Here is a 20,562-nt window from a genome sequence, read left to right as displayed (position 1 = left end):
TGTTTGTGCCTATATTCCGAAGAGAATTGGAACTGAAAGCTAAAGGGAGCATTGTGTGTAGGTGTGGGTTTTATACATACCTGAATCACTCCACCATGTTGAATTGCTTCATTATAATATAATTCACCCACTTACTCCTTCATTGAGATATTCTTTTGCTTACCCTTATTTGTCAACCAAGTGCAACATGCAGAGATGTTTAATGAATAGAAATTAGGGTGCCCATCACTGCTGATTGTGCACATGCAGTTAACATGAAGTGTAGACATTTATGAATCCTGGTCAAAGTCTTCCACTCCCTCTGCACATCTGGTTGCCTGAACTCATATTTGAGTTCAAGCATGAGCAGCAACCTAGCCAAGCTACACGACACTTGAATCCCAGGCTTCAAATTTATGTTTTTAGAGCATTTGGTACCCAGGTGCCTGTAGTGTACCCAAGTAAATTCAAAACAAAATTCAATGGCATTTCATGAAGCATTTCAGGATAATACACATTTTCCCCTGCCAGTCCTATGATTTTTCTAGCAACAAATTATTTCAAGGCAGCTTATTCAAAGGTTGCAAAACACAACAACTGCAGTTTCAGAGGCAGACAGGGACTATACAGTGTAACTGGTTCATGCAGTTGATATCTGTTGTCTGAATCTTTATTTTTGTCTTAGTTAATGAAATTCCCTATTACATTATACTGCTATCGCTTTTATTCTTTGCATAATTTTGTATTACATGCAGCTATGTTTCCTTCTACTGCAGTTATGACTGAATCAGTCCCTTTATGGCAGCTCACTTACATGCACCTTCCAGGCAGCCAACATGAGTACGGAGGAGAACATTGGTCCCAGATGGACAACTCTTGATAATATTTTTATAATTACAACAGCATAGTTTAGAATTATCATTACATTTTTGTTCCTAATTGCAGTGCAGAAATATGTCCATAATTACAAACTGTCAAAGCTCATTCAGGAAATCACAATGAAACTGCTAAAATGAAGGTACAGATTTAACACAGAACTGTCAACAAAGGTATTACACTTTGTCCAAAGTACTGAGTACCTTGAGAACCTGCTAATTAAATTGTCCTGCATAGTCGAACTGCATAAATCATTTTAATCACTTTGTTGTTGACCTCTGAATATTGTTTTAGCAGTGAATCCGTCAGGCTGAGAAGCAAATTCACTATGAATTAGTGAAGTTGCAGTTTGCTAATACTCTAAAAGACTATTTCCATATGTGTCTAAAACCATAGTGGCAATGTGGCCTAGTGAATAAATGTTATTGTGGGCAACTGGTCTCTGGAAGAGTGCAGCACTTGCTCTTTCATTAGGTACTGCATTTACTTATTATGATGTGCTTTGGGGTTTACAGTGTGCTCTACAAACTGTGCAATATATCAACTCATTTTTTATTAAGTCTGTGTTTTGACAAAAATATGCGGAAATTAATTATTATTGAACAAGAACTGGACATTTAGGCCTTATTCTGAATTTTCTATTTGTACTTTTAGTGCAGTGCTCAATAGATATAGATTCAACTAGTAAAATCTAGCTGGTTTGAATCTAAGTCTGAATTTTACAAAAAAAATGTCGCTAAGTGGGACAGGGGTCAAGAAATGAAGATGGAAATGTGAGAACCAATATGGATGAAGAATATGTTGGATGTGGCCCTTATAACGTCAGACATGACAAAATGCACGGAGACCAGAAGACACTGGCAGCAAATGACTATGTAATAATATTGTTCAATGTCTAAGGGTATGATGGGTGGGGAGGAGGGGTGGGCATTTTTCAAAGGTATGGAAGTACAACTGATTAAACTCCAGAAGAATGGGAATGGGAGTCGCTAAAGAAAGTACAAATGCGTGAATTAAAGTTACCATAACAGTAGATGTTTAAATGATCCCTGCTGCAGTAGCCTTATATATACAGGGTTTATATCCTGTCAAGGTTATAATACCAGTCACCTTACAAAGCTTTAGGGAATATTCCACGTCCAAACTGTTAGGCAGCCTAAGCTGGCTAAAAGACAAGTTTGGGTGCTAAGCGGTTTAGAGCTTTTATGCTAGGAACAACAAAAAATAAATGTCTATGCTTGGCAAAACAAAACAAAAATTTACACAGCAAAAAAAACAAGGGAGACAGAGGGAGCAGCTGCTGCACCAGTGATCATTTGAAAATCCACAGTTATGGTAAATTTAACTTACACAAATGCACTGCATTCATCATATTAATCACTGCTGCAACAGACTTAGCTGTATGGGTAGATTAATTTAGCTAACTGCATTTGGGAGATGGAAGGAAAAGAGTCTAGGAGCTCTTGGACAGTGGTCTTTGCAAACCTTGATCTGGACCTAGAGACGAAGTTAAGCTTATATTGCTTTGAAAAAGTATGTACAGGGGAACAAGTAGTAGCTTCTAGAATACATCTAGAATCCAACCCTTTCCAAAATGCCATAGATGTAGCCAAGGTCCAGGTAGAGTGGACAAGGACCCTGCCTGGAATAGTTTTGTTTTTATGAGTATAACAAAAGGTAATAGCCTTAGACAAACATTTGAAAATAGTTTTGGCACAGGTTGTCTCTTTTACCTTCACAAGATATGAACAACTGATCCAAAGATCTGAAAGATTTAGTTCTGTCAAGATAGTACCTAAGATTTCTGTGGACATCCAAAGTATTTAATATCCTTTCTCCCTCATTTTTATGTTCAGGAAAGAAAAATGGGGAGATGGATAGTCTGACAAAGTAAACTAGGATACCGCTTTAGGCATAAAGAAGGATTAGTTCTCAAAGAAACCATGTTCTAATGGAAAATGAGATGGGGTTGACTGAACATAAAAGCATGCAACTCATACCCTTCTTGCATAGGTCAGAGTAATCATAAAGCTGTTTTCTGTGTTAAGAACCTCAGAGTAGCCTGATTAGCTGCTTTAAATAACACACTAATAGAGCACTAATAGAGCTACATAAAACTAAGGTTCCAAGGAGAGGCCACCGGTTTTCTTGGAGGCCTCTCATCCAAAATCCCTTTCAAAAACATTTTGAAAAGAGCTCACATTGAAAGAAAAGGAAGCAGACACACTGAAATGACTAATGAGCCATGACATAGGTATAACAAAGGCCATAGGATAGTAACTCACACAGATATTGTAGAATAAAAAAACAACTAGCCATTAATGAGTGAGTGCTGATTATGTTGTTGGCACCAATTAAAAACATTTTCCATTTGCTAGTATATGATTTTCTAGCAACAGGCTTTCTTGCCTCCATTAATACTTACTGCATGTCCTATGAAACAGGTGCCTAAAATGAATCATTCGGTCAGAAAATTGAAGTTGATTGATGTTAGGGTATATCAATCACCCCTGTTCTTGTGTGAGTAAATCTAGTCTGCGAGGTAGCTTGTGATAATTGTGAATGGCCATTTCCAAAATTAAACAAACTGGATATTAAAACAAACTTCAAAAACAAAAAAAGATAATGATAGTTCCAACAAACACATTTATTGTTAGCACTTTTGTCTACTACAATCAGTAAACATCTTCAGACTGAAGAAGTTTACTGATTGTAGCAGACAAAAGCTCTAACAATAAACATGTTTATTGGAACTATCATCAGCTTTTTTTCATTTCCAAAATAAAGAAAGAATGATGGTTGCCTGGGCCAAAATGGCACAATGATCTTGGATGATTCCTTCTAAGCCTTCAACTGTACCCTGGATATTAGTGAAAAGGATGGAAAAGCATATAGTAGCATTCCTCTCCAAGGAAAAGAAAAGTCATCTGTCCTCAAGGCCATCATGCATGAAGTCTTGAAACAGAATCTCCCCTGTTGATTGTTTAGAGACCAGGCAAAGAGGTCTACTTGAGGAACTCCCCACAGATGAATCACATCTTGAAGACTCCCTGTTCTACTTTCTCATCATGGAGGTCTACCCTTGTTCTGTTCAGCTTGTCTTCTACACAGTTTTTCTCTAAAGGAATGTAGGATGCCTCTTGAGTGAGACTGTGCTGTGAAGCTTTATCCCAAGCTAACATGGCTAGTCTGCTACGATGAAGGGGGGGGTACAATCTGGTTATGGTGGTACTGCTGTAACCACTTGAAGAGATCGCAGGGATCAAAGATGATTCAGAGAGTTGAGTTCCTTGATCAGTGCAAGCATCTCCTTGATATTTATGTGTCTGTGGTGACTGACTACTTTAGAACAGAGAGGAAGAAGGGAGACCAGGATTTAAGGATATCTGTTGTCTCCATAAAATGATTTAACGTATGACAAACTCCAGCACTGGTAGTTGAAAAAATAAAGGGTATTGATGCTGGGATCAAAGAGATTTCAGATACCACTGTATCTGTTCCATGTGTCTTGCCACTGGTATCAGGGGAATCAATAATGTCATGAGACCCAAAATCCTGAGGCATTCCCTAACAGGGACCAAAGTCTGAGTGTAAAACCTTAGAAGTAAATCAGTTTAAAGATATATGTTTTCCCATGGAAGAAAAGCTCTTTGAACCGAGGTGTCTAGTTGACATCCCAAGAATACAATCTTGTGGGAAGACATCAATAAATTTGTGAATGTTCTCTTGGAATCCCAGCTTGTGTAAGAGCTTCTCACCCAGGAGAGAGAGAGAGAGAGAGAGAGAGAGAGAGATTCCTGACACTTTAAAAAAAGACTCTGCAAAGATAAGCAAGTCATCTAAATATGGAAAAATGTGGATACCAAGTACCCTGCAATAAGTTATAGCTGGAGCTTGACACTTTGTGAGACACACAAGTCCTTAAGAAAATTCTGATGTTTGGATGAATAGGGATGTGGTGATAAGCATCTTTTAATTCTAATGTTGCCTAGAAACTTGAGAGAGCAAGAAAATAAATGAAGTTGTCAAGTGATATCATTTTGAATTTGACACCTATCACTAAAAGGTTTAGGAAAGTAAGATCCATAACTGGTCTTCAAGATGTTTTTCTTTGGCACTAGGAACCTCCTTGAATAAAAACCCTTTTCTACCTGGGAAGGAAGAACTGTTTTTAAAACTCCTTGGAATAACATGGGATTAAGAACTGGTGGAAACAAAAGATCTGATCTGGAGGATGAGGAATGCCTCCTGGAAATTAGGAATTTCCTCACACTGACATTCATAACCTTGATGAATTATTTTCAAAACCAAATTTTCTGAAACTATCTGTTGTTAAAGAGAAACATGGATATTCATATTTCTGGAAGAAAAAAAGGTACTAGGGTGGGACGGGTTCACAAGGTCTCTCGAAAAGTCATTCAGATTTGCTGGAATCCATGGTTTGGGGAAATATGAGACTTCTTTTTAGAACTTCTTTTCCTTCTTAAATGTCTGCTTACCTATATTTTGTTGAGACTGTTTATTCTGTTTTTTTTTTCCAAACATGGATGAGGAGATAGAAAATCCCTTGGAAAATTTGGAAAAAGAGAGCTGAAAATCTTAACACTTTCCTGGATCATTTTGCCCCTTTTATCACACTTTCTGATCACCTCTGCAGCAAAGGGTACAAACACTAAATCTCTATCCTAGGGAGAATTTAAAATCTTACTTTAGCATCATCTGTGCGATTCTAAGAATGCAACCATGCAAACCTCCTCAGAACAGTACCAGTGGTCACAGCCCTGGAAGAAGTATAAACAGTCACACATACACACTATGGACAATGAGTAGTGACCTGTCCAATAGAAAAAGTAAGCTAATGAAAGCAGATTTCTTTCCTCCCAAGAAGAAACTGTAGATAAAACACTCTTCATAGGTTCACAATTTGTCAGATCAAACTTAATATATGAGCCTGACAATTTAAAATTCTGAAACTCAAGGTTGCACAAGTATAAGCTTTTTTACCCATACCTATCAATAATTTCCCCAACCGTATAAGAAAGAGTAGAATTGTAACTAACTTAAGTACTTAGCAGCAGTGGGATCAAATAAACCTGTAGCTGCTGGATCAGGTTTGGGAGCAGTATATAAAATTTTAAAAGACTGAGAAATTTTATATATCCTATCTGCATTTGTAGGACCAGCTGGCTATCAGGAAAATTGCAGGCAGTAACACACACATGCTCTAAAGGAAACAGAATAGGAGGAATTTGTGTAGATTCTGGAGAATCCTTCTGCAAGAACTCACAATATTATCCAAGAGTCTGAAAAATCATCAATGTTCTTACATTGAAAACACTGGCACATTTTAGCAATAGTCTCAAAAAGATAAATCCTCACAGAGAGATTTAAAAACTGAGCTCTAATCTGAATCTGAATCAGAAATCTGAGAGAAAATGTATTTCTTTCTATATCTTCCTGTTCAGATTCAGAATCTTGAATCTCTTCAGAAAAAAAAGGAATCCCTCTTTTTTCACCTGAAATTATACTACAAGATGCATCAATAGCCTGAATTAAAACTTGTGCCAGACTATGTAAACTACTCTTAGCCAAAGAAAATTGAGGAGGATGAGGATGAGATACATCCTTTGTTTTCTGCTTTTTTTGACAGGGAAAATGGGGCCAACCATGTTACTAATGGCAGCAGCAGCTTCCCATGGATGAGCACAGCATTCTGACAAACAGGGAAACTTCCCTGTTACATCTCCAAGGACAGATAATACTGGTTCTCCACTGACCACTGAGGGCACCCCAACAGTCTCAGAGGATGTGGATAACCCATGATTTATAGTGGTTGTATGTACTGCACAGAGGGATCTACGGTAAAAGATAAGTTGTCTGAGATACAACAAATTGTCACAGCAGAGTCACCCACCAGCAGCTATGGAAAATTGCTGGCCTACTATGGTAGCGTCACAACAGAGTCATCCACTAGCAGCTATGGAAAATTGCTGGCCTACTATGGTAGCAAAGGCTGTTTGCTTATGTTTTTCTTTTTGTGGCTGGAAGAAGGACCGACCATGGATTGGTAATCTGTTCCATGGCCAAGCTGAAAATGGTGCCTCTTTCCAGTGGAAAATGAACAGTAATCGCCAGTAAACAGTGCCAGTCCAGAAAAGTTACTTTTTTGACAGAAAAACACAATAAAAAGCACTTTAAAACAGTATGTCAGCCGCACAAAAGTAAAATATACATACTTTCTCCACAAAAAAAAATGTTTCCAGTTATTGTATAGGACTTTTAAATAACAGAAAAAAATGAGTGCTTTGTTAAAAAGTGCATTATAGTCTCTTGACAGTCCATTAAAACACAACATTCCTAGCCTTAATATAACTTTTCTGAAGTGGAAAATAATAAAATATCAACAAAATTCAGTAAATGCAAGCTTTATTGCCCCAAGGAACTTATCTGACCAGCAAAGGAAAGCACAAGCCAAACATCAGTCTTTGAAAGCCTCAGAGGAGCATACTCTAATGGCTGTAAATCTCTATATATCCAAACATGTCTTTTAGTCAGCGGAGCTTGAGCTGTCACACAGTTTGGGCAAGTGGAAGGTGCCATGAAGCTCTGAAAACTGGCTGGCTGTTATATCCTTGGCAGAATATAATCTCTATATAGCTAAGGCTACTGCAGCAATGGTCAGTATGATCAACATTCCCAATGACTACAAGATAAGAGTCATTTAAAAGAACTGTAGAGCTAGATAAAAAGAGTTTTAGAGGAAAGAGAAAATCTTGGGAAAAACACCCACTGCAGTCAACCACATTGTTTAAGTAGACTATGAAGAAAACAATGAGACTGTGCAGAATTATGACATTTATTTATTTTCTTATTTTATTTTATTTCATTTTGTTAAAAAGTGAAGTGAGCTGGTCTGCAGACTCTTTTTGGCCATGATCCACACCCATGGGGCACCATTTTAAATTATAGAGACATGAGGCAGTGCAGTGGTGCAGCGGTTAATGTTGTCATCTCACAACAAGAGGATCTCTGGTTTGATTCTCCGTTGGAGTGCCTTTTGTGTGGAGTCTGCATGTCATCCCTGCATTCATATGGGTTTCCTCTGGGTACTCCTGTTTCCTCCCACATCCCAAAGACATGCATCTGGAGCATTTGTCTCCCGGCCTCTGCTGAAAATAGGCTCTGTCTTAGTTGGACTTTCCCGGGCAACAAATGTTAATTAAATAAATAAAATCAGTAGAAGTGAAAAAATAGTAGACAGTAAATGGAAAATGGAAGGGAAAGAAGTAGATGTCATAAAGTTGAAAGTAATCATAGTATCAGGTCTTTCAGAATGGCTAAGGCAGAAAATGAAAAGGAATTTGGCTCATAAATTGGAGAGAGAAAAAAACTTCTTTAAATAGAGTTGAGCAAACAATGAAATATAAACTAGGTGTAGAGAAGAGGAAGCTCGACGGGTGGCAGAAACAGTCTACTGTGTTTCTACCCATCATTTACAGATGATATGGAAAACACAATACCAGCACAGGAATGTAGCATGGTTAAGCTTTATAGAGTGAAGGGAAAATCACAAAGGAAATTTTGCAAGATGTTCTGAATGAAATGAGGAGAAACAAGAGAATCCAGAGAGGTTGTTATTGCTGTAATGAAACTGACAGACTTATTAATTAACTATGTAATGCAATCTTGTTTAGAAAGTACATGACATCAGACATGAAAACACCAGTTTATTAAGACACAAGGAGGGGACAGTAGGACCTGTTTCTACAGTGCTTAGCACCTGTTACAGGAAAGCACAGAGAAATAATATTATGGCTGAATTAGTTGAATTCCTGAAAAAGAATCAAAGAGGATTAGAAATGGGCAACACAGGTTCATCATGGGAACTGTTTTCAGATAAGATTCCTTAAATTCAGGGAGTCTACAGTGGAAAAAAAATCTAACCAGATTGGACATCCTTGTTTTTCCTCTTGCCTTCTTGCCTCTCCCAAATTGTCTTCTTTCATAGACGTGACTGTGCTACCATAATCTGTTCTCCTAGGCCTTCTCTGTAATTAGGGCTACTTGATTTCTGCTTTGATGTCTTCATTTCTTTATTTGTACTACAGCATGCATCCCAACACCTATCTCAGGCACTTAATCTTCATCACCTCAGGCTTCTTCAGCTGCTCTGCTTTTGTTTCTCGGTTTTCAGTGCCATACAGAAGCACTGGTCACACCAATGTTTTATACATCTTACATTTCAGCTTATTTGGCATTCTGCTATCACACACTGCCCCTGACATTCTGTATCTGTTGGCTGCAGCCCTTTTTATTTTAGCTTTAACGTTGTCATCCCAACTTCGCTGTCTTGCCTTTTCTCGGCTTCATCACAATTCTCTTGTTTTCTATTCATTTCACCTATCATTTGCTGAAGTTTTTTTTCAGAGTCTGCTAGAAGTGCCACATAATTTGTATGCAGCAGCTTTTTACCCTCTGACCTATCTGTTAATGTAGTCCATCATCAGTATTAACAGTAGTGGGCTCAGAGCTGAATCGTGATGCAAAGCTATTCCCACTGGGAATCCGTGTGTAAATTGCTAACACTGTTCAAACATGGGTAATTTCTTGTAAGATGCCTGCAATAATAAGGTTTCTGAGACTTCATCGCATTAGAGGACTGCCCAAATCAGTTTTCTTTGAACTATGTCATATGCTTTCTCTAAGACTAAGATTGCTTGGTCAAACTATTTCCTCTTCTTCAACTTTGTTTCCATTAACTGTCCTGTCTCACTACAAACATTGGTTCATTAGTGCTGCACCCTAATCTGAATAAGAGGCAATCATTTTCTATTGTGCCTTCTGTGTATTTATTTATTTATCATCCTCTTTACCACTTTTATGCAGTGTGACAAGAGTTTGATACCTCTGTGCTGCCCACAATTGTGACAGGAGTTTGATACTTCTGCATTGCCCAGAGTTATGAATGTCCCTTTTGGTTTTGTACACTTGCACTGCAATGACTGTTCTGCAGTCATCTGGGATATGCCTTTCTTTCCATAGCACAATAAGTACGTGCAGGATCAATTACTTTGCTAACTCATCAACTTCTTGATCATATCTGCCATGACTTCATCTGATCCTGCTACATTTCCCTGACTTCATTTTCTTTACTGCTTTGCCATTGTGACTGAATTCTTAGCCTCTTTGTTAATAAACCAGTATTCCTTCTTAGCCTGGTCCAGCTCCCACTTCATGCTATATTCCTTCTTTCTTTCTTCATTATACCACCAGCTTTGCTAATATACCTTATTTCCTTATTTGTTATATAGATTTCATGCAGGCTGCCCTCTGCTACTCTGCATGCAAGGTGTAGGAGATGGTCTTACAACACCTCCCATACCACTTTTATGAGTAAGTCGTACCCTACTGGCTGTTATTCTTCTTTGACTCCACCTACTTCTTCCTCCTTCTCAGAAGTCTTGAGTATTTTCTTGAGCTCTTGAATTTTTTGCTGCAGTCAGACCTAAAGCAGTTGATTGTAGCCGCCAGTAGTTTATGCTGGGGGACCAACAGTTTCACTGGGAATTGCTTTTTTTTCACTATTAGAGAGCATACCTAAGTTGCATGCTGACCAGTCTTGCATGTTATTCTGTGACTGTCTCTCTCTCTCTCTCTTTTTCTCTCTTTGTGAACCATTTGTTGGCCATGATCAAACCATTTGACAGACAGCAGTCTATAATGACCTCTCCTTTTTTATTCCTGTTTCCCGACCCATGTGAGCAGTCATCCTGTTCTTCTGTTCTGTTTTTCCCAATAAGAATATTCATGTCCTCCATTCTTATCTAGCCTTGTGTCTGCTGCCTACATGCATTCCTTTTCAATACCAGGTATGCTTGCATGATTTTGGGAGGGGAAAAGGACCCCCACATAGAACAAATATGCATCCTCCACTGAGACAGGGACTAGAGGTCTTGAATTAACTGTCAGCTGTGTCTGTGGGGCAAAGACCTCAGCTATTATGCCATTATGTCAACTGTGTCTCTGTTGATTAATTCAAATTCTGATCATTTTGTTATTTTACAAATGCAATTCTGGCACTGATTTGCACTTTGTTTTACAAATGTGCTGCTTTATATTATTAACAGCCGGTGATCTTCACCTTTCAGATTTCCTTTGTTGAGATAACCCCGGGATTCAGCAACGCTCTGTGTAAGAATAGAGTTATTCTTACACAGAGCATCCCATGTCTTTATAGAACAGCAATGCACCTTGCATATGCATGAAGGCATGCTGCTGTATTCCTACACGGACACGGGTCTGTGTTAAAGAGCACAGGGGGGGGGGTGTCTGAGAGCAGTGCTCTTACAATATACATGCCTCCTGCACTCCAGTGTTGCCGTTCAGCAATACAAAAGCAGCGAAAGTGTCTGTGGACATACCTCTCAACCTCTTCGAGCAAAAAATCTGGACAAAGCCTAATATGATGGGGGACAAATAGGGACAGATTTTAAATATTGCTCTTGCAAACGTAGAAAGTTGATAGAATAATAGGTTTTAAATTAGCATGAATTTTCTGAAGGTTATGGAGTCTTAAACTCAAATGTTTGTCATTATTTAAGCAAAAATCTGGATATTCTGTGAAAATCTGTACAGTTGAGAGGTATGTCCGTGGAGCTTACCTCACAACTATTTTTGAAATGTGTACAGATAGTTGACTCATATATTCTGGTGTGTTCCTCCTAAAATGTGTACCTCGCTGACTCCACATGACCAAAAGTTAGGCTAATGCAAAACCTATTTATTCTATCAACTTTCTAAGTTTGTAAGAGCAATTCACAGATAATGGTACAGAAAGCAATATGCAAACCCCTACAGTAAATAAAAATAAAACACATATGTATTATTTTTTTCTGTTTGTAATACAGTTTAAGAGTAGCTGAGCAGGAGTGCACGTCACGCAGCTATGCTCAGCCTAGCTTACACATCCCAATGAGCTAAATATAAATATATGGCCAAAACAGTGTAAAGAGAAATAGCATAATGGTTACAGCTTTCACTTAGCAAGCAGGCATTTGTGGTTCAAGTGTCCATTCATTTGTATCTGTTAAAAAAGCACAAAAATATATTTTGTTATCAGTAGGTAGTGAATAATATATATATTTGTTAACCAGGGTAGTGTAGCAGATCCAAATGTAAGGTGTCAGTGTAGTACAGATGTGAAACCCCCATAGAAACACAAGTGTCCCATACAACATAGCCACAAAAGAATGTATTGCAATGAAAGCATATAGGGGGATGTTACGAAAGGTAGACATACATATCATAATATGTCATTTATGAGGAATCAACCCCACAGTGCTGATAGTCTGTAAAAGGAAAGCTGAACATGCTAACTTGTGCTCAGCTATGCTTAGCCAGTATAAGCATTTCTTAAATGTAAAGTCCAAGCAAAAATTAGCGTAGCTAAGCAGATTTGTGCACTGGTAAGCAGTGCCTAGCACCTACCCCTCTAAGCAATGTTTATACCAGCTAAATGGGTTTTTCCGGCACTTAGCTCAGCTTAGCATATTCAAAACTGTCCAATCACAGCAATGGGTGGGGAATCAGCCATATTTAAACCTCGCAAGCGGGAATATAGCTCATAACCAGTTGTAGCTCCCCACTGCATGCACTATAGCTGGTGTTGGAGAGGGTGTGCTCTTTCCAACACAGCACTGGGGCATACAGGAGTCCAGGGTCAAAGTTGGATTTCTCGTAAAAAAGCATGATATGAGACTGCTGCAGAACCAATACCAGGCCTCCCAACACAAAGCAGAGGCCCAGAAAAGTCTCGCTCATGATCTCACCAGTGCCACTGGCATCCCTCGGACTGGTGAGCAGGTCCAACACCACTTTGCCAACTTGAAGCAGAGGAAGAGGGAGCACTTGGACCAGTGGGTCCAAGATGCATGACAGAGGAAAGTCTCAGCATGTGTAAGTATTAATATCAATAACTGTTTACTAAAGTCCACCCTGTGTGTGCGATGGATATGTATGCATAAATGTTTCTCTGACTTCTTTACAGCTCCAGTTGAGCAGGCTGTGAAGCAGGAAGCCCATGCTAGCAGGCTGCTAAGGCTGCATCATGAGGCTGGTGAGTAACAATCTAGCTTGTAATATTCATACCAAATAAATATAAAAGAGTCGAATGTCACCTTGCAGTATTAAAAATGGGTATGGTTTGTACTGAATAAACCAGACAATATTACAGTAATAGTCTCATATAGGTTATTTATAAATAAAACTGTAAATGACTGTCAATAAAATTCAAAACCCTGGACTGGTTGTGTTTACTTTGGTATTGAATGAATTGAAATGTGTACATGTTATGAACAGCAACTATAGCTCTGAAAGCATTAAACAATCAAATCTCATCTGACAAAGTTAGTGCCTCTGTAAGACACAAGATTAACTGATATAAAATGTTTCATGCACCAAGATCTGATATCTGAATAGTAATACTGTGTTAACCATTGTTTTCCACATTGTGCTATGTCAAAAGGTATGTATAGGAATGTATGTATAAGAATGTCGTAATTACAAGGTCAGATTGTACAATCAAGAGAGAATTAGACAGAAAACATTCAAGCAAGAGACAGCAGTTTCTCAATAGCATGTTCTGATGAAACACATAAACTTTTGTTGTATTATCTGCACAAACAGGCACAGTTTGAATCCCGGGAGTGGGAGTAAGCTGTATGCATAATTTCACCTAAGATCTTGTGAATATGTGTAAAAACAGTCAGGTACTGTTAACAGACATTTCCTCCACAGGTCTGCCAGGTAAGAAAAGGTATAAAGTAGCTATAAGAAGGCTGTAGTTATACTGTGTCCAACACCCACTGTCCAACCCCAATGCAGAAAATGACAGCAAAATAAGTACATACACCAAGTAGTCTCCCCCAAGAAATTTTCAAGTATCAAGCTGTCACAGCTACTCGTCCCTGCAGCCAACAACCAGGGTGACTGATAGAAATCAAGGCAGAGTATGGCAGTAGCACACACACACACACACACACACACACACACACACACACACACACACACACACACACACACACACACACACACACACACACACACACACAGTATGAGTGCATATATATGACCCTGACTATGTGAATATGTGTAGAAACAGCCAGGTAGTGTTAACATAAATCTCCTTCACAGGTCTGCCAGGTAAGAAAAGGTATAAAGTAGCTGTAAGAAGGCTGTAATTATACACTGCATGCAAACATACAACTGCCCAACCCAAGTTCATAGGTTGTTGTAATAATACCTGTAGAGTAATGATTAGAGCAATGATCATTAAAGCTGTGTTCACTGCAAGAATCTACATCTGCTAATCGACATCTCTCTTGCCTCCACCTTATCTTCACCAATAATCTAAAAACATAAATGAATTGGTATTTTTTCACCAAACATACCATTTGGACATGTGTCCTATTGTTCTACAAATACTGAAATGTTTTCCAATTAATGCTCCCTGTTCAAATACTATCATCGGTGGCCTGTTGCTATCAATGTAACCTGCATGCTGGCGTAATGCCCACTGTGGTCCCATATATGCATGTGTTCTGTTTGCTATGCAAATGTTCTACATCTGTTGTTTTTGGTTAATGCGCATATTCATGCATGCTGTTATAGCTAATCATGGAATGTGGTTTTCATGACTAACCAACATATGTTCGAAAACTGAAAAAACATAGCATGTCTGGGAAGGCTGATCCCAGTGGATCTGCCTCTCCTGCCTCATCTGGCCATGGCACTGGTCCCCAGCCCATCTGCGCCCACCTCAGAACCTCATCCTATGCTGGTCTTGCACCACCATTGGGTGGAAACACCTCAGGGGATAAGGCTCATCCCCCTGAGCATGGGCACAGACCGGATCCTGTCATCCAAAGCCAGGTCCGGGGTCTGGTGCATAGCGAACTCTGCAAAGAATTGGGAGATCTGTTACACCAGCTTGAGGGATGTGTGGTGCATTTAGAGGGTCAGCCTGCACCTTGAAGGTGCAGTGGTGACTGCCCATGGGTGGGGAACTCAGTCCCACTGTATCCATTTGGAGGCTCTTGGGCTTCCGGTTAACAAACACCCCTCCTCGTCCAAGGTGTTTACCCCCCATATGTGTCATACACTGCCCCTGTAAGCAGTCTTGTCTGTCTTCCTACCAAATCTAGCTCCCAAATATATCTACTATCCTTTCCCAACATCCCACTCTCACCTTTAAAAAAAAAAGGGCAATCTGTTCCCAAAAAAAAAATGTATCTCCCCATACATAGCTGTCCATTTCACACATCCGGCCACTGGACACATGTAATCTGGTCTAACTGGCTTCATAACACATTACTGTTGTTCTCACCCCTCTCTCAGGGGTTTGAGTTTCCAAATTTACCTCCAAATCCAATACACATGCACAGCCATTGTGGTAGGAGAAATGGACAGCTATGTACCTTTCCAACACCCATCCTGCACATCCCTAGCTACCTGTCATGCTGTACTTCCCTCTACATGCCCCTTTTTCACCAGTTTCCTATCACCCTTTTTTCTTTTCTTTCAAAGAAATTAGCATAGGGGTAAGTGGGAGTAACTGGGAATAAGCATGTTTGCATGTTGCTAAGCGAAGCCAACACAGATTAAGCATCTGTACATTTAATCGTGTGTTGGCATCACTTAGCATCACGCAAACCCTCCCGCAAACCCAGTTACAACTGCTTAAAAGTGCCTTAATCACTCTGTATCCAACAGCAGTTGTTCTGCCCAGCAACAAAATAATCAGCCCTGCCAACTCTTGAACACAGGACCCTGTACACCACAGTCAAAGAGCATTCCATTACACCATCTGAGCTGTATGAAATATTCTTGATTTTTCAAACTTAAGGGGTATACAAAAATATACAAAAAATATACAAAAATATACAAAAATAGTGAGAAAGCTCTGTGGAAACATTCATGTGTTGTATATATATATATATATATATATATATATATATATATATATATATATATGTATATATATATATATATATATATATATATATATATATATATATATATATATATATATATACGCACGCACGCACGCACACACACACACACACACACACACACACACACATACACATACATATATATCTGTATATATACAGATTCACTTTATATCCTCGAAATACTGAAATATCAAAATTCAGTATTTCAAAGCTATAAAGTCAAATTTCTGAATCCATGAAAACTCAGAACTGCAAAATTCAACATCTCACACATCGGAGATTTTGAATTTCATGCTTCTACTGCGAACACACACACAAACACAAGCTCTCTACCCTACTTAAATATTCTCACTCTGAGGTCGCACAACACACAAACACACACAAAACACCACCACACAAGCTACATTCTCCTCGCACACACATACACACACACACACACACACACACACACACACACACACACACACACACACACACACATCACAGCAACAAAACACACTGACACACACCACAGCCACTACCCAAAACCCTTAACACACACACACACTTATCTGAATCCATAATCACAGCAAAACCTCAGAAGCGCGAAATTCAAAACTGCCGTATTCGAGGTTTTGAATTTCGCACTTCTGAGCTTTTGCTGTTCTCAGGATTCCACTTTATTGGCACAAAATACTGAATTTCGATATTTCAGTATTTCGAGCTTCTAAAGTGAATCTATATATATATATATATATATATATATATATATATATATATATATACATATAAATATATATATATACATATATATATATATATATATATATATATACATATATATATATATATATATATATATATATATATACGGTGGTGGTGCTGCGGTAGCATTGTCGCCTCACAGTTAGACGTTGCCCATTCGATTCTCAGTTAGAGCGTCTTCTGTGTGGCGACATACGTGAATGGGCATTCCTTCGTTGAAGGTTGTGCGTTAGGCCCGGCAAGCCAGCACGTAAAACTCTACTGCCAATCATTAGCGGACCGGAGTTCCACTGTGGTGACCCCTAACCAGGAAAAGCTGAAAGACACAAACAAACAAAGATATATATATATATATATATATATATATATATATATATATATATATATATATATATATATAAAATATATATATATATATATATATATATATATATATATATATATATATATATATATATGTAGTTATATAAAATGCAGTGCAGCCATACCTCAGAATCATACCTATCAACCTCTTAGTGCAACACTAAAGAACAAAGGCTGTACAAAGGGTGGGAAATGGGCCACATATAGGGACCTAATCAGAATATTGCTGTCATAACTAAACAGTTGTACAGCAACAGGGTGTGTATCAGCAGAACCATCTGAATGATATGAGGATGGGAGCTGACATGTATGTCATTATTCACTGATGTAAATTCTTGGATCATAACAGTATTTCCCACTCCAATCCAAATAAACTGTGGAACGGAAACAAAGTACGGGCCAAACACCTGGACAGTCTGCAAACAACATGGCAGTGGAGAGGTATGCTCACAACCCTTTAGTGCAATGGATCTGGAACAAGCCAGACAAAGTGGGCATCAAAGGCATGACAATAGAGACATATCCAAATTAGGTGATTAGATAAGCTGAGAAGGCTGTTGTAATATCACCTTAGTGCATTTTAGGCAATGTCCTCAAGACAAAATTACCACCATAACAGATACAAGCAAATGTAATCTGAAGGCTATGCTACTCAATGGTACAGGTCTGCATTTCAAAATGCACTCACTGGAACCACTCCTTAAAATGGAGAACATTGACATCTGTACAGTAGCAGAGACCTGGTTCAAGGCTCCAGAGAGCACCCCTCTGCTCCCAGGCTATACCTCATACCACACATGTTGGTCCCAAAACATGGACTTGAAGTCCTAAAGGTGGTGGTGTCCTGATATTCATAAATGATATGCACACCTCCAGACTAGTAGCCCAAAATAACACATCAGAGATATGTTAGGTACAACTAACACTTGGTAAGACTGCAATCCAGGTTGTAGCCTGCTATACACCCCCCCTACCATGTCCCAAGACTACCACTTCACATTCCTAAACACCCTGGAAAGTATTACCCTTATACTGGGGGACTTTAACGACCCCTCCATTAACTTGAAGAATTACTCACGTACCAGCACACTAGCTCAATGTTTTCTGGAATTCATAATTCCAAAGCCTTGGATCAACTCATTCTTACCCCCAACACTGGCAACAACATCCATGACCTGGTCATTATTATCATGGGCGATCGTTACCCTACACCAGTACTCAACTCACTGGACAAATCCAACCACAAACTAATCACCTTGGATATCCACATCTTACCTTCACCCCCTGTAAAGGAAACCACTGTGAAAACCATCTCCAAAGCTAACTTTGGCCACTAAAAACAGAGGTGGCTAACTTCCCGACGCCCATGCAAATTGAAAATAGGTGAATGACTGCTAAATCATACACCAACGCACTGTATGAACACATACGCAAGTGTATAGAATGGGCCATAGCAAATAGAAACAAGATGTTCTCATAACTCATTCCCTCCAGTACAGCTCTTTTGAGTGTGTACCTTTAACTCCTAGTGGGTGTGGCCTGAGCATTTAAAAATTAAGTTATCACCTTACAATTCTAACAAATACTCATTGACAGAGGTCAGATATCAATACAATTGTGTTTGCCATCATGTATGCTTCAAGATAAAATATTCTGATACCTGGTATGTAGCATGATTTTGAAATTATTAATGCAATATGAACAAGTAATATTTGATGCCTAGAGGAGCAGTAGGAGGTAACTGCAGAAATGCCTGGTGACGTCACTCGGATGTAATGAGTTAAAATAAGAAAGCCAATCTGGTGGAACCCTAACATACACAAACTCTACAATAGAAGGAAGAAACTGCTGCAGAGAAAGGTGAAGTCCCAAGACTGGGAAAACTCCCTTGTTAGCCTCAGCACAAAAATGAGATCCCTCATCAAAACCTCTAAAGCTATCTAAGAAAACAACATTGTAGTTGATACTAAAGATAACCACAAGGCATTTTATAGTTATGTAAAGAACCTACATAGCAATGCTCAGATCTGCTCTGAGCTACAGCACAATGGCAACACATTATCGAACCAAATGATATTGCAAATATACTGGCTGATAGGTTCAGTGTGAACATTACTGACCTGTCACCACATAAAGGGCCTATCACAATACCAGAGGAATGCCAAGTTCCCAATATCAGTGCGGCACAGGTAAAACTGTACTGTCCAAAGCCAAGAATACAGCTTCCATGGGTCCCTGACAATATCCCTGGCTGTATTCTACATGAGTTACAAAGTTAACTTGCACCACACCTCAGTGCCCTGTTCATTCACAGCCTCACTTCAGTCTTTGTTCACACTGAATGGTGCACCACTATGGTCATCCCACTCCATGAAAGGGGGAGCGACTACAGACACTGGGAACCACCACCCCATTAGCCTGACTCTTCTGATATGTAATGCTATGGAATGCATCATCATGGACCTTATAAATAGGGACATAGGGAGTCCCCAAAATCTGGACTACACACAGTTTGGATTTGTGAAAGGTAGATCATGCCTGCTCAACCTGATAGACGTCTTCAAGTCTGTCACCAGAGCTGGGTTGAAGGCAAAGGAGTTCACACAGCCTACTTTGATCATGCCAAACCCTTTGACACCATCCCTCACTCACAAATCATAAATAAACTCACAAAAGTAGCTATAAACACCTATGTCACAAGGGTAGTTACAACCTGCCTCACTGATAGAATCCACATGGTGAAAGTAGTAGATTCCAATTTGGACTACAGACCAGTTACAAGTGGAGTCCCACAAGGATCACTCTTGGGTCCTCTCCTGTATGGCATCTACTTTTCTGCAGTTCACTGCAATATAAAGGGACTTTGGCTGACCAAGTTTGCAGATGATTGCAAACTGGGAGCCATTATTCACTCTCCAACTGATGATGTAAACATTCTTCAAAAAGGTCAGGTCTGACCAGATCTGTTAGAAATGCTACATCTAAACAAATCCAAATCTCTCTGCACCGCATACTGCTGTGGAATGGACTTGCCATACATGGCAAACAGAGCACCTCACTGGCCCTCTTCAAAGGGCATCCTGATGAGTGGATGAGAAATAGAAAATGCACCCTGGGGATCACTCCAGTAGCTCTTGTCAACAGGCGCACTGTGAACTAAGGTTGGGTGGCACAATGCCAGGGTAATCCTATGGGCTAGGCTTGCAAAGGCCCCAGGGACAATAGCCTAGTTGACCCCATGAACCTATGTCCCCCCTCCATACACAGCACAAATAACATGTACACACTATAGTTGTACACAATCCTGACACTATGTTAACAATAGCCACAGATACACAGACACAAGAAAATAAGAGCACAGAGGGCGTACCCTAGAGAGGTCTTTGAGTGCAAACTGGAGACATCCACCAAGGTCCAAGTACTACAACAGGCAATCACATTTTATATAGAAAAGTAGTGTTGAATGTACCATTTTAATAACGAAATGAGTGGAAAATAATCCTTGTCACCATGGTAGTGTAGCTGGTGTACAATGGAAGTGTGAGTGCATATAACATGTGACATCACCCATGTATACATGTGCCCCATA

Source organism: Protopterus annectens, chromosome 6.part0, assembly GCF_019279795.1.
Source record: "Protopterus annectens isolate FY-2018-M chromosome 6.part0, PAN1.0, whole genome shotgun sequence".
NCBI classification, from domain to species: Eukaryota; Metazoa; Chordata; order Ceratodontiformes; family Protopteridae; genus Protopterus; species Protopterus annectens.
The sequence above is the reverse complement of the archived record's forward strand: the minus strand, read 5'-3'. Positions refer to the sequence as shown.